Source organism: Mastigoproctus giganteus, chromosome 2, assembly GCF_048544385.1.
Source record: "Mastigoproctus giganteus isolate SK-2022 chromosome 2, ASM4854438v1, whole genome shotgun sequence".
NCBI classification, from domain to species: Eukaryota; Metazoa; Arthropoda; class Arachnida; order Uropygi; family Thelyphonidae; genus Mastigoproctus; species Mastigoproctus giganteus.
This window is the reverse complement of record NC_143576.1, coordinates 189,797,157-189,810,274: the sequence shown is the minus strand read 5'-3', so window position 1 is coordinate 189,810,274 and position 13,118 is coordinate 189,797,157. Positions and strand designations below refer to the sequence as shown.

The following is a 13,118-nucleotide window of genomic DNA, read 5'->3' as shown; positions in this document are numbered from 1 at the left end:
GAACTGACCAGTCACAAAACTGAATTACTGATGATGATGATACTTGGATTTCAGGAAAGCTTTTAATGCTGTTGCACATAAAAGATGGCAGTATGCGACAACTTGGCAATAGTGAACTTGGCTATGGTAAACTTGGCAACAAAAATTATAATAAAAACATTTCTGTTAAATTTATTTCATGAATAATCAGGTATTTTCTTGTGATTACAATTGCAGAAGATGGTTATTTTCATTCCCTACAAAATGAACATGCATATAGTGCTTAGGAAATGCAGCAAATGTTATACTCCAAAAAGTAAATACAGCCGTGAAACATCTTGCGGACACAACCATGGAAAACCCAGCACAGTAAATCATTGAAGGTGTTACTGCTGCAGTGCAAGGTATTCTTCCAAATAGTAATATTAAGCACAAAGGAGGAGAATCAAAACTTTAAGAGCAGTGGCCAATCCAGAATCTCGTAAGGCAAAAATTATACTTGAGGAGTATTCCCGTTATGAGTACAGTCTGACAAATTTTGAGCGTTTTCTTCTATTAGATTCAGGAAGAGACCAGTCTGCCCACAGCTCATCATAGTATTTGGTAAGGAATATCACTCAACATGGAGTGAACATATGAAGGAATTATGGATGGCACTTTTTGCTCTTGCCTCCTCTTTTTTCTCAAATTTTGGTCATACTAGCTAGAAAAGATGGAGGTGCAGTTTTTCATATATTGTTTTGAATGAAAGAGCTGAAACATATATAAAATTATTTCACATGATACGCAAACTTTGGCCTCAGCTGAATCCAGAGAGCATAAACATGAATTATGAACTTGCAATCCATGACGCTATTTGTGCAGTGTTTCCAGAAGTAAACATTCACAGTTGCTTATTTCACTTAATTAAAAATCTTTGGAAACACTTGGCATCATGCCATCTTCTAGGAAGATACAATATGGTTGTCAACTTTGAATTACATTCAAAAATGATCATGTCGATTGCACTTGTTCCCAAGAAGACATTATTCGTGCAATTACCAATCTAGAAAATCGTTTACCAGAAGAGTTTGAACCAATTTTAGAATGGTACCAGTGCTGAACAAACAATTTTGCAGAAGCTTGCCATCACAAACTGCAGTTAGGCTTTGGTAGTAGTATTTCTCACATTACTTTGTGGATTTTTATAGATAATTTAAGGAAAATTCAAAAAACTTACGATGTAGATTACGAAAGAAATATTGCAAGTCATGAACATCCACAGAAATGAACACGCTATGAAGAAGCTGACCGCAGAATTTTAAATAAAGTTAATAACTATAATAGGCAAAATATTATAGACTATCTTTATAGTTTATTTTCCAGAATTATTAAAAAAATTTCAAAGATGAATTCTCTTCTAATAAACATGTGTGTTCTTAATAAATAACATATTGCACTAATATATTTGACTTAACAAATTTCCATTAATAAATTTATAATAACCCTAAAAGAAAGCATGTATATAATTTTCTTTTCAAAAATTATTTTTTGTCGCCAAGTTGACTATGTCCCAAAAGACTGCTGAACAAATTAGAGTAATATTGCATTAAGGGCATGTTGCTGCTATGGATAAAGGGCTGGTTGAATGGGAGAAGATAGAGAGTGATAATCAGTGGTACGCAAAGAGCAGTAGACTAATGTTATTAGTGTAAAAAGTTGCTGCTATGGATAAAGGGCTGGTTGAATGGGAGAAGATAGAGAGTGGTAATCAGTGGTACACAAAGAGCAGTAAACTAATGTTATTAGTGGAGTTGCCTAGAGTTTGGTATTAGGCCCATTATTGTTTTCTCTATTTATCGATGATATTGATGAAGGCATATATAAGGCTTAATGTCTAAGTTTTCAGATGATACAAAGGTTGGCAGGGTGGTTAATGACAGTATGCTACTGCAACAGGATCTAGAAAAGTTGGGCAGATCAGCTGAGAGGTGGCAACTGAACTTTAACATTGACAAATGCAAAGTACTGCATATGGGTAGCAGTAACTTCAGAGTAAAGTACCAACTGGGTGGTGCTGCCCTCAGGATATTGGAGAACAAAAAAGACCTGGAGGTAATTGTGCAGTCAGATATGAGTTTTCATAGCAATGCAGACAGGCTGCCAGAGCAGTTCATGGGGTCTTGTCAGTGCTATACAGGAACTTTGCTAGCATGGATAAGGAGGTGATTATCCCCTTGTACAAAGCAATGGCCAGACCACACCTTGAGTACTTGAGTACTGTGTGCAGGTCTGGAGGCCTCATTTTAGGAAGGATGTAGAGTTGCTGGAATGAGTACAGAGAAGGGCAACGAAATTGGTGAGGGGAACTTTGAATGGTTTGAGCAAGCTCAGTGCTGATGGGATTCTTCCTCTTGCTCCGATTATGCACTTAAGGGGGACATTCAATTCAAATTGAGGAAAGGCAGTTGCAGAATAGATATGTAGAAATTTGCCTTTAGCCAGCAAGTGGTTGATTGTATCATATGCCACTACTATCTACAAGATTAGATGGTCCTCCAAATTGTGCCACCTGCAAAATGAAAAGGAAAAAAAGATACCCACAAAACTAAAGTCTCTCTCTCTCTCTCTCTCTCTCTCTCTCTCTCTCTCTCTCTCTCTCTCTCTCTCTCTCTCTCTCTCTCTCTCTCTCTCTCTAAATGCTTCTTCGTGTTAAGAACTAATGTTGGTAATGTTGACTACACTTTTTCCAGCAGTTCTACCTTCTTCCTGAAACAGGAGGTTGAAATCATATACACAGTACTCAAGATGTAGCTTAACAAAGGTTTATACTGAGGGGGTGTTAAATGATCCATACAAATAGTTATCATAGAGTAGGCCTGACAACTGGTTCCGGGGGGGGGGGGGGGGGGGGGGTTACAGACCATATATGTGCAAATAGCTCACCAGTGGCATTACTAACAGAAATATTTTATTTTCATGTATTTCCCTTATGCAAAACCGCATTTTGGGTGCATTCTTCTGTACACCATCAACATTTGTGAAGATTAGTATAAGTTATGAATTTTATTCAAAGTTTGTATATTCTTTAATATCACTATTTACCATTAATTTCATATACAAGGAACTGCCCGACTTACGTAATACTTGACTTACGGAAATTCGACTTTACATAAATTTTTGCTGGCTAGTGCAAACTTAAAAAAATTGTGACAATATTATTTTTATTATTATTAGTCATATGGTGCAAGGAAGCCTGAGGCTTATGCTGCACTGACCAAAAAAAAAAAATTTCCCTATTACCCTGAGAGAGAGAGAGAGAGAGAGAGAGAGAGAGAGAGAGAAGAAAGGAATCACCAAGAAAGAAAAGAATGATGATATCCAGCTCAGGACCCTGGGTTTGCCAAGCCCATATTCACCAGATGTGAGCCCTAACATATAGTTTTTTTTTTCTTTTTGTAATTCATTCCAAGTCCTTGGAAGTTGAAAATTTCACTATGTTACTAAGCTATTTATCTCTCTAAAAGGTCATATTTATAATGGAAATTGCACTAATGGAAATTTCTCTCTTACAGCTGAATTTTCTTGTTGGCTTCTTCTGAGCAATTTTAGATGGCATTATGTACCAGCAATTTTCAATAGGGTTCATATCTGGACTGTTGCCAGACCAATCCAACACTGTAATGCCAGCATTTCTGAGGTATAACTGCACCTTAAGGGAGAAAAATGAGGGAAAACATTGGGAAAATAATATTTATAATGGAAGTGAGGGAAAATCATATTTATAACGGAAATTGCACTACACTTTCATCATTATCATATGTTCCCGTCATAAGAATCAATTTTGAACGCATTTGTGATATTTTTCTAAAGCATATTTCTGGAGGTCACACCAAAGAACAATAAAAACAATTTGAACTTTCCGGTTTATTGGGCTTTTCTTTTAGTGCATCTAATTATAAATGGGTAGTAAACTCGATTTTATTGCATTTCTATAATATCGATAACTGCAATTGTGTGGGTTTTTATTATTATTATGGTGAAATGAGTTCCCCTTCAATGAAATCTTCAATCATATAAAAAACAAATTTTCAGAAACTTCTCTTCATTCCTATTTACGTATTACAATGATGATGAAAGAAAAAAATACCACATTGAACATACATTGCCAAAGAAACAATGCCAGGTTTCAAGGCTTCAAAAGATAGGGCCACGCTCTTGCTTGGGGCTAATGCAGCTGGAACCATTCTTGAAATCCTCGTGCATTTAAGGGCATCAATAAAGCCACCCTACCCGTGCATTTCCGATCAAACCAGAGAGAATGGATAACAATATCTCTCTTTGAGGATTGCTTTAAATGCTGCTTCATTCCCGTGGTAGTGCCAGGAAACGAAACAAAATTGATTTAGAAATGAAGATGAAAATGATTAAGAAGTACGAAGCAGGACAAAGTTTGTCATCTATTGCAAGGGAATTTAGGTCTCGCTGCTTCAACAGTGAATACTATTTTAAAGGACAGCGCTCGTATAAAAGAACATGTCAAAGGATCAATGCACTTAAGATCAACAGTGATCATAAAACAGCATTCAGGTGCTATATTGAAGATGGAACAGCTGTTAATAATATGGATGGAAAATCAGATTTGGAAGCGAGTGCCCCTGAGTCCAATGGCCATTCAAGCAAAAGCAACAAGTATTTATAAAGATATTAAGGATAAGTATGGGGAACCCCAACCCAAGTTCATGGCAAGCAATGGGTGGTTTAATAGGTTCAAGCATCGTGCTGGTTTCCACAATGTTAAAGTACGCGGTGAAGTCGCAAGTGCCAATTCCACAGCTGCAAAGAAATTTTGTGATGTGTTGGAAAAAATTATTGATGAAGGCGGCTATTCAACGCAGCAAATTTTTAACGTTGACGAGACTGCTCTGTATTGGAAAAAAATACCGCATTTAACATACATTGCCAAAGAGACAATGCCAGGTTTCAAGGCTTCAAAAGATAGGGCCATGCTCTTGCTTGGGGGCTAATGCAGCTGGAGATTACAGAATAAAATCTCTGCTTGTGTACCATTCTTGAAATCCTCGTGCATTTAAGGGCATCAATAAAGCCACCCTACCCGTGCATTTCCGATCGAACCAGAGAGAATGGATAACAATATCTCTCTTTGAGGATTGCTTTAAATGCTGCTTCATTCCCATGGTTGAAAAATATTGTAAAGACAATGACGTTCCTTTCAAGATTTTGCTTCTATTTGATAATGCTCCTGGACATATTACACATCTAGATGATTTCAATTCGAACGTGAGAGTCATATTTCTACCGCCAAACACGACTTCACTCATCCAACCTATGGATTAGGGTGTTATTTCGAAATTAAAAGCATACTATTTACGCACAACATTTGCTCAGGCATTGTCTGCAGTAAATGGTGAGAAAAATTTTATGTTAAGAGACTTTTGGAAATATTACAGTATTTACCACGCCATTTTAAACATTAATAAGGCCTGGGCGGAAATTACTAAAAGTTGTTTAAATGGCGCATGGAAGAAAATATGCCCACAGCACGTAAAAGGCTTTGAAAGATTTGAAAAAGACTAATCATATGAAGAGGTTACAGATAAGATTGTAAAGGTTGCAGAGCTACTTCAGCTGGAGGTTATTGCCAAAGATGTGGAGGAGTTAACAGAGGAAGAAGAGAAGGAATTATCTAACGAAGAACTTATTGACTTGCAGGCAGCATTAGTGAAAGAAGAAAATGCTGATGAAGCTCAAGATCAAGAGGATCCAAGGCGCCTCATCACCAGAGAGATCGCAATGGAAAGGTTTAAGAAGATGGACCCTGACAGCGATCAATTCTTAAAAGTTAACAGAGGGGTGAATGATATGGTTGCTTGCTACAAAGAAATCTACGATGAAAAGAAAAAGCCACCATCCAGTCATCCATTAATATGTTCTTTCGTAAGGTTGAGCGGCCGACCCCTTCTAAATCGCCACAGCCCTCAACCTCTGCAGTGGCATACTTATCAGCTGAAGACATTGATTTTGGCAACGATGCTCAAGAGGTAAAACTTACTGATGTTGTGCCTGTCCCTCTCTGTTTTTGTAATTTTATAATTTTGAAATTTTTTTAAATTGCATGCTTTTGTAATTTTTCTTGCACATGAGATAAAAAAATTGAACAAATACAATAAATAATTCTATTTGCATGTTCGTCGAACATTTCTTTTTTGATTCAATCAATTCAGTTAGCACAGTTGCAAGTGCTGCACAAGCATGGGGGAAATTCTGACTTACATTGCATTCTGCGGAACGCAGCCTTTACGTAAGTCGGGGAGTTCCTGTAGTTTTAACTATTACCTTGTGGAAGTCAACAATACTTGAAGGCTGCACATGGCCCAAGGGCCACCATTACAGTCTGCTTACTGTATATAATATAACTATTACATCTTTGTTCTTATTAGAAAAAGTGCCACGTGCTGTTCTAGCAGCCTGTCCAGAGACCTTCATATCAGATTGCACAATTACACATAAGTATCTTTCAGCATCAGTTTCCCAAGATAATCTGTGATTACTACCCAAATGAGGAAGCTTACATTTCCCCAATACTGTGCTATATTAACTTTAACTGCAATGCAATCTTTGTGTCATCAGTACACTTTTACATTAAACCTATTATTCCTTCATCAATGACATTAACAAATATCAGAAACAAAAAGAGATTCATCACTAAATCCTATAAAAAATATCAGTAATAATTTCTTGTAACTACCAGCTAAGCACAAAGCACAAATATTAAATAAAACTATAATAAAATAAAAAAACCGAGAATAATGAGCAATTGTGCAGAGAAATAGAGTGGGCCAGTAAATCAAAATGTCTTATAATGGGGGATTTTAACTTTCCAGATATTGACTGGAACTTGTGGGTTGGTCACTCTCACACTAGCAAAACATTTGTGGATTTATAGGATGACTGTTTTCTACAGCAACATGTTCGAGAGGCAACCAGAGGGAGTAATACTCTTGTTTCTAATTATCAGCAGTGATTCTTCATGCGTTCAGAATCTGAAGATAAAGGAACCACCAGGTAGAAGTGATCACGGTGTACTGATGTGGGATTTACTTAAAGATGTAACTGCCATCGGGTGTAAGGGGAAGGGTTTTTGCTTTTGTAAAGGTGACTACAGTGGTCTCAGAGAGTTTATAAATTCTGTACAGTGATATCAACTGATGATGTTACCAACGGTGAATTCTAAATGGGAAGCCTTCAGGGACTTCATCTTAGAGGGTACTAGGCTTTTCATACCAACTAAGAAATACTATTCAAGGTTTAGACCTAAATGGATATTAGATGAATTAATGTGGCTCGTGACAGAGAATAAAAATGCATGGGATGCATATAAATTATCAGGCGACACAAGCCTATGGCAGATATAAGCTAGTCTATAATCACGTCACAAAGGAGGTTAGGCAGGTGAAGACAGATTACCAGAAATCTTTGGCAAAGGATGCAAAGAAAAACAGCAAAGACTTTACATATATAAACTCTAAAAGGAACAGGATGAATCAGATTGGTCCACTTGATATCAATGGTTTGACTGTGGATGATCATTCTCAAATAGCTGCCAAACTAAATGAGTATTTTTGCATCTACATTCACACATGAGGAGTTATTCAAGGAGGAGAGGACAAAATGTTTATCAAACTCTAACAGGGAGCTAAGTTATTTTGTAATTCACTGAGAGAAAAGTGGAGGATAAATTGTTGAAGTTAAACATAAGGAAGGCACCTGGGGCAGATGGGATCTATCCAGCCATAATTATGAAGTTTTCTTGGACTCAGGGGAAGTCCCCATGGACTGGAGATGTGCAAATGTGTCCCCAATTCACAAAGGGGAATCAAAGGGTGACACTGGTAATTACGGACCTGTTAGTCTAACTTCTGTTCCAGGGAAAATAATGGAGTCGCTGGTTGAGAAAACAATGAAGGATCATCTAGACAAGACAAGAGTTATATTAAAGGAGGCAGCAAAGAAAGTAAGCAAACCCTTAGCCATAATTATGAGAGCTTCCTTGGACTCAGGGGAGGTACCCACAGACTGGAGATGTGCAAATGTAACCCCAATTCACAAAAGAGGATCAAAGGCTGACACAAGTAATTATAGACCTGTGAGTTTAACTTCTTTTCCAGGAAAATTAATGGAGGCACTGGTTAAAGAAGCACTGTAGGATCATCTACACAAGACTTCAGTTATAGCTCGGACACAGCATGGTTTTGTTAAGGGGAAGTCTTGCCTGACCAATTTGATTGGATACTATGATGCAGTCACAAAAGAACTGGATGCAGGGAATAACTTTGATATTATATTCTTGGATCTTAGAAAGGCTTTTGATACTGTTGCACATGGAAGACTGCTGCACAAATTGGAGCAGTGTGGCATTGGAGGCAAATTGCTGCTGTGGATAAAGGGGTGGCTGAGAGGGAGAAGACAGAGAGTGGTAATCAATGGACACTGCTCGTCATGGACTAATGTTATTAGTGGAGTCCCTCAGGGCTCAGTGTTGGGTCCATTATTGTTTTCTGTATTCATAAATGATATTGATGAGGGGATATCAAGCTTAATGTCGAAGTTTGCAGACGATACAAAGGTAGGCAGGGTTGTCAAGGGCACTACTGACACTATGCTGCTGCAACAGGATCTGGAAAGGTTGAGCAGATGGGCTGAGAGGTGGCAAATGAAGTTTAACATTGACAAATGTAAAGTACTACACATGGGAAACAGCAACCCCAGAGCAACGTATCAACTCTGTGGTACTACACTGACAGTGGTAGAGAATGAAAGGGACCTGGGGGTGGTTGTGCAGGCAGATATGAAGTTCTCTGAGCACTGCAGACGGGCTGCAAGAGTAGCTCATGGTGTATTGTCAATGATATATAGGAATTTTTTCTAGCAGGGATAAGGAGGTGATTATTCCCTTGTATAAGGCAATGGTCATACCACACCTAGAGTACTGTATACAGGTCGGTCTGGAGGCCTCATTTCAAGAAGGATGTAGAGCTGCTGGAATGAGTACAGAGAAGGGCAACAAGATTAGTGAATGGAACAAAGGGGTGCTCTTACGAAGAAGGGCTTAAGTTTTGCAAATTACAGTGTCTGGAGACTAGGCACCAGCGAGGTGATCTGATAGAGGTGTATAAGGCCTTGAATGGTTTGAGCATGCTCAATGCTGATGGGATTCTTCCTCTCGCTCAGAATAATCACCTGAGAGGGCATAAATTCAAATTGAGGAAAGACAGATGTAGGATAGACGTGCAGAAATTTGCCTTTAGCCAGCGGGTGGTTGGTTGGTGGAACAGACTTCCATCCCTTGTCGTGGAAGTTGATAGCCTAAATAAGTTTAAGGCTCAGCTGGACAGGTATTTTGAACGAACAGTGGGGTGAAGTGGAAGTGGTTTTTTTTTTTTTTTTTTGGCTGATGCTGCATAAGCTTGCTTTCTTGCATCAAATGCCTCTACTAATGCTAATGCTAATGCTAAGACTGCAGTTATAGTTCAGACACAGCATGGGTTTGCTAAGGGGAAGTCTTGTCTGACAAATTTGATTGGATACTATGATGTGGTCACAACAGAATTGGATGCAAAGAATAATTTTGATATCATACACTTGGATTTTAAGAAAGATTTTGATACTGTGGCACATGGAAGACTACTGTACAAATTGGAGCAGTATGGCATTAAGGGCAAGTTGCTACAATGGATAAAAGGATGGTTGAGTGGGAAAAGACAGAGAGTGGTTATCAATAGACACTGCTTTTCGTGGACTAATGCTATTAGTGGAGTCCCCCTGGGTTCGGTGTTGGGCCCATTGTTGTTTTCGGGATTTATTAATGATATTGTTGAAGGTATATCAGGGTTAACGTCAAAGTTTGCAGATGATATGCAGGTTGGCAGGGTTGTTAATGACAGTTATGATAGTTGCCTACTGCAACAGAATCTGGGAAATTTGAGCAGATGGGCTGAGAGGCGGCAACTTAAGTTTAACATTGACAAATGTAAAGGACTGCATATGGGTCGCAGTATCAACTGGGTACTACACTGAGGGTAGTGGAGAATGAAAAGAACTTGGAGGTAAGTGTGCATTCAGATATGAAGTTTTCTGAGAAGTACAAAAAGGCTGCAAGAGTAACTCATGGTGTCTTTTCAATGATATTCAGGAATTTTGCTAGCTGGGTTAAGGGGGTGAATGTCCCCTTGTATAAGGCAATGAGCAGGCCACACCTTGAGTACCGTATACAGGTCTGGAGGCCTCATTATAGGAAAGATATAGGGCTGCTGGAATGAGTACAAAGAAGGGCACCGAGTTTGTTGAGTGAAACAAATAGTTGGTGTTACCAAGAAAGACTTAAGTTCTGCAAATTGCAGCTTCTGGAGACTAGGCACCTGCGAGGTGATCTGATTGAGGTGTATAAGGCCTTGAATGGATTTAGCAAACTCTATGCTAATGGGATACTTCCTCTTTCTCAGATTACTCGCCTGAGGGGAGGCATAAATTCAAAGCGAGGAAAGACAATTGTAAAATAGATGTGCAGAAATTTGCCTTTAGCCATTGAGTGGTTGATAGTTGGAACAAACTTCCATCTGTTGTAGTGGAGGTCAGCAACTTAAATAGTTCAAGGCAGAACTAGACTAACATTTAGAGTGAATGGATGGGTGAAATGGGAAGGGTGTTTTATTTATTTATTTATTTTTTGGCGGATGCTATATAAGCTTGCCTTCTTGCCCTGCCAATGCTAATAAATAAATTTTTTTGGCTTTGTTGCATGACAACTGTACAATTTAAGCCTGTGTGGTCCCATGCACTTTAGAGTTGATAAAGAAGCATTCTGTTTGAAAACTACTCTACATACATTTTGACTTTGTTTAATAACTTAAACAAAGTCAAAATATTTGTATTAACAGCTTGCTGTCTAAATGAAGACTTCCTACAGTCCAGTTTCAAAGCTTCCCCATAATTTGAATTTATAGATCCTAGTTCTGAAATCAGTTATAACATTGAATTTCAATCTCAACATTTTACTTTATCCTCTCAGAGCCTTTTAGAACTCATTTATGTTCCCTATAAGCTGCCAAGTTACCAAGCTCTGATTTGAAGTCTCGTATGTATGCCCTTTTGTTGACCTCATTCAACACATCCATATCTGAATGCATTAACACATTCACTGCTACTTAAATGGGAGAGATCCTGTTCAATTTGCCTTTGCCATAATTTTCAGAATATTGAAAAAATTGACATTCTGACATCCCTGGCATTATAAAGATTTGTAATAATATTTGAAAATTTAAAGTTAGGAATTCATTGCTAAAAGTGAAAACATACTTTTAATCAGAACAATCTTAAAATTTTATAAAATGTTTATTCGTGTACATAAGCTAATATCAAACATAAGCAAAGTGTGAATAAAACTCTGTACCAAATCTGTAAACAAAACCAAACCAATACTGTTGAGCTTTCAATCAGCGTGCCAATACCGAGTAACTGTTAATTTCATGTGCCTTTACGTTTATGGCACTTATTGTTTGACCACTTAAGAATGAGACCCCGGGTGCCAAGCATTCAGTGGCCAAGCGATTTCTGCAAAGAGCATTTGAGCGAACAGATTCTATTTTTTGTTTCAAAAACCATTTTCTTGATTTTATTTGTGTCAGAGTAGCACATTCGCTCTTCAAGAAGTAGGCAGAGGCCCAGAAAGGGAACCCGCCTCTCTGTTTCTTTTTTCTATAAATACTAATTTACTAACTCAGCTGCTTGGTCCCTCATGGCACTGCTCCTGCCTCCCCATGGTGGAGCTGGTAACCTGGGTGGTAAAGATAAACCCCCAGGGCCAAAAGGAGCCATCATGGATTCTAACAATTTTCCACCCTTAGAGCCTTCAAAGTCAAGGCAAGAATCCTGTCATGATAACAACAGTCAACCTAAAAGGCTTCGAACAGAAGCACACTGTCCAGACATTCCTAATTTTTTGTGATACACTCTGTCCACGCAGCCTGTGGGTAAGTTATCTCCATTCATGAATCAAAGACATCTAGAATCTATTGCAGGATCACGAAAAATGGTAAAGCGACTACAATCCTGAGATCTCCTGATTGAAACAGCCACCACCACCACCAGCAAAGGTTCGGAGTGGCTATTAAAGACAACAACATTTGGTGGGTTTCCAGTATCTGTTACTCCCTACAATACCTTAAATTCATCAAAAGGCGTCATCACAGAATGGGACTTAATTACAGTATCTGAGGAGGAATTAGTTCAAGAACTTAGCAATCAAAGGCTAACCAGTGCTAAAAGAATAATGACAAAAAAAGATGGAAATCTCATTCCAACTCGTTCCATCATTTTAACTATTAGTACTCCTGATTTACCATCCTCAGTAAAAGCTGGATATTTAAACTGCCGAATTTGCCCATACATCCCGAATCCTCTTCGCTGTTTTAAATGCCAGAAATATGGCCATTCACAGCAGGCATGCAGAGGTGACGCCATCTCTCCTCTTTGTGGATCAAAAGATCATACACAAGCAGATTGTCCATCCGCAGTTCCCATTTGCCCCAACTGCAAAGGCAGTCACCCTGCCTTTTCTAAATCATGTGAAATTATTATTAATGGCCATATGGTACAAGGAAGCCCGAGGCTTATGCTGCAACAGCCAAAAAAAAAATTCCCAAGTTACCCCCTGAGAGAGAGAGAGAGAGAGAAGTAGAAAGGAATCACCAAGAAAGAGAAGAATGATGATATCCAGCTCAGGACCCTGGGTTTGCCAAGCCCATACTCACTAGATGTGAGCCCCCGGGGTTAAATTCTAAAATTTCGATGTTTGCCGAAACCCGGGATCGAACCAGGGACCTTTAGATCTTCAGTCTAACGCTCTCCCAACTGAGCTATTTCGGCTGCTAAAATCCAAAAATACAAAGTAGAACATAAAGTCACATATCCTGAGGCAAGCAGACAAATAATGTTGACCATGCCTAGTCCATTTTATGCCTCTCGAATCTGAAGTTTTCATAAAACTGCAATTCAAACAGATGTGTCAATACCACCCAACATCTTGCTAGTTAATTGGGTTAAAGCAACTTTATCAACCACTGGAAAAGATAATTCTAAAA

At 38.5% G+C, this 13,118-nt stretch overlaps 1 non-coding gene across 1 annotated transcript; it reads right to left on the bottom strand.

Moving 5' to 3' along the window:
- Positions 1-12,830: 12,830 nt before the first annotated feature.
- Positions 12,831-12,903, bottom strand: TRNAF-GAA (transfer RNA phenylalanine (anticodon GAA)). The gene has a single exon. It is a non-coding gene; the product is annotated as a tRNA-Phe (tRNA).
- Between the last annotated feature and the right edge of the window lie 215 nt (positions 12,904-13,118).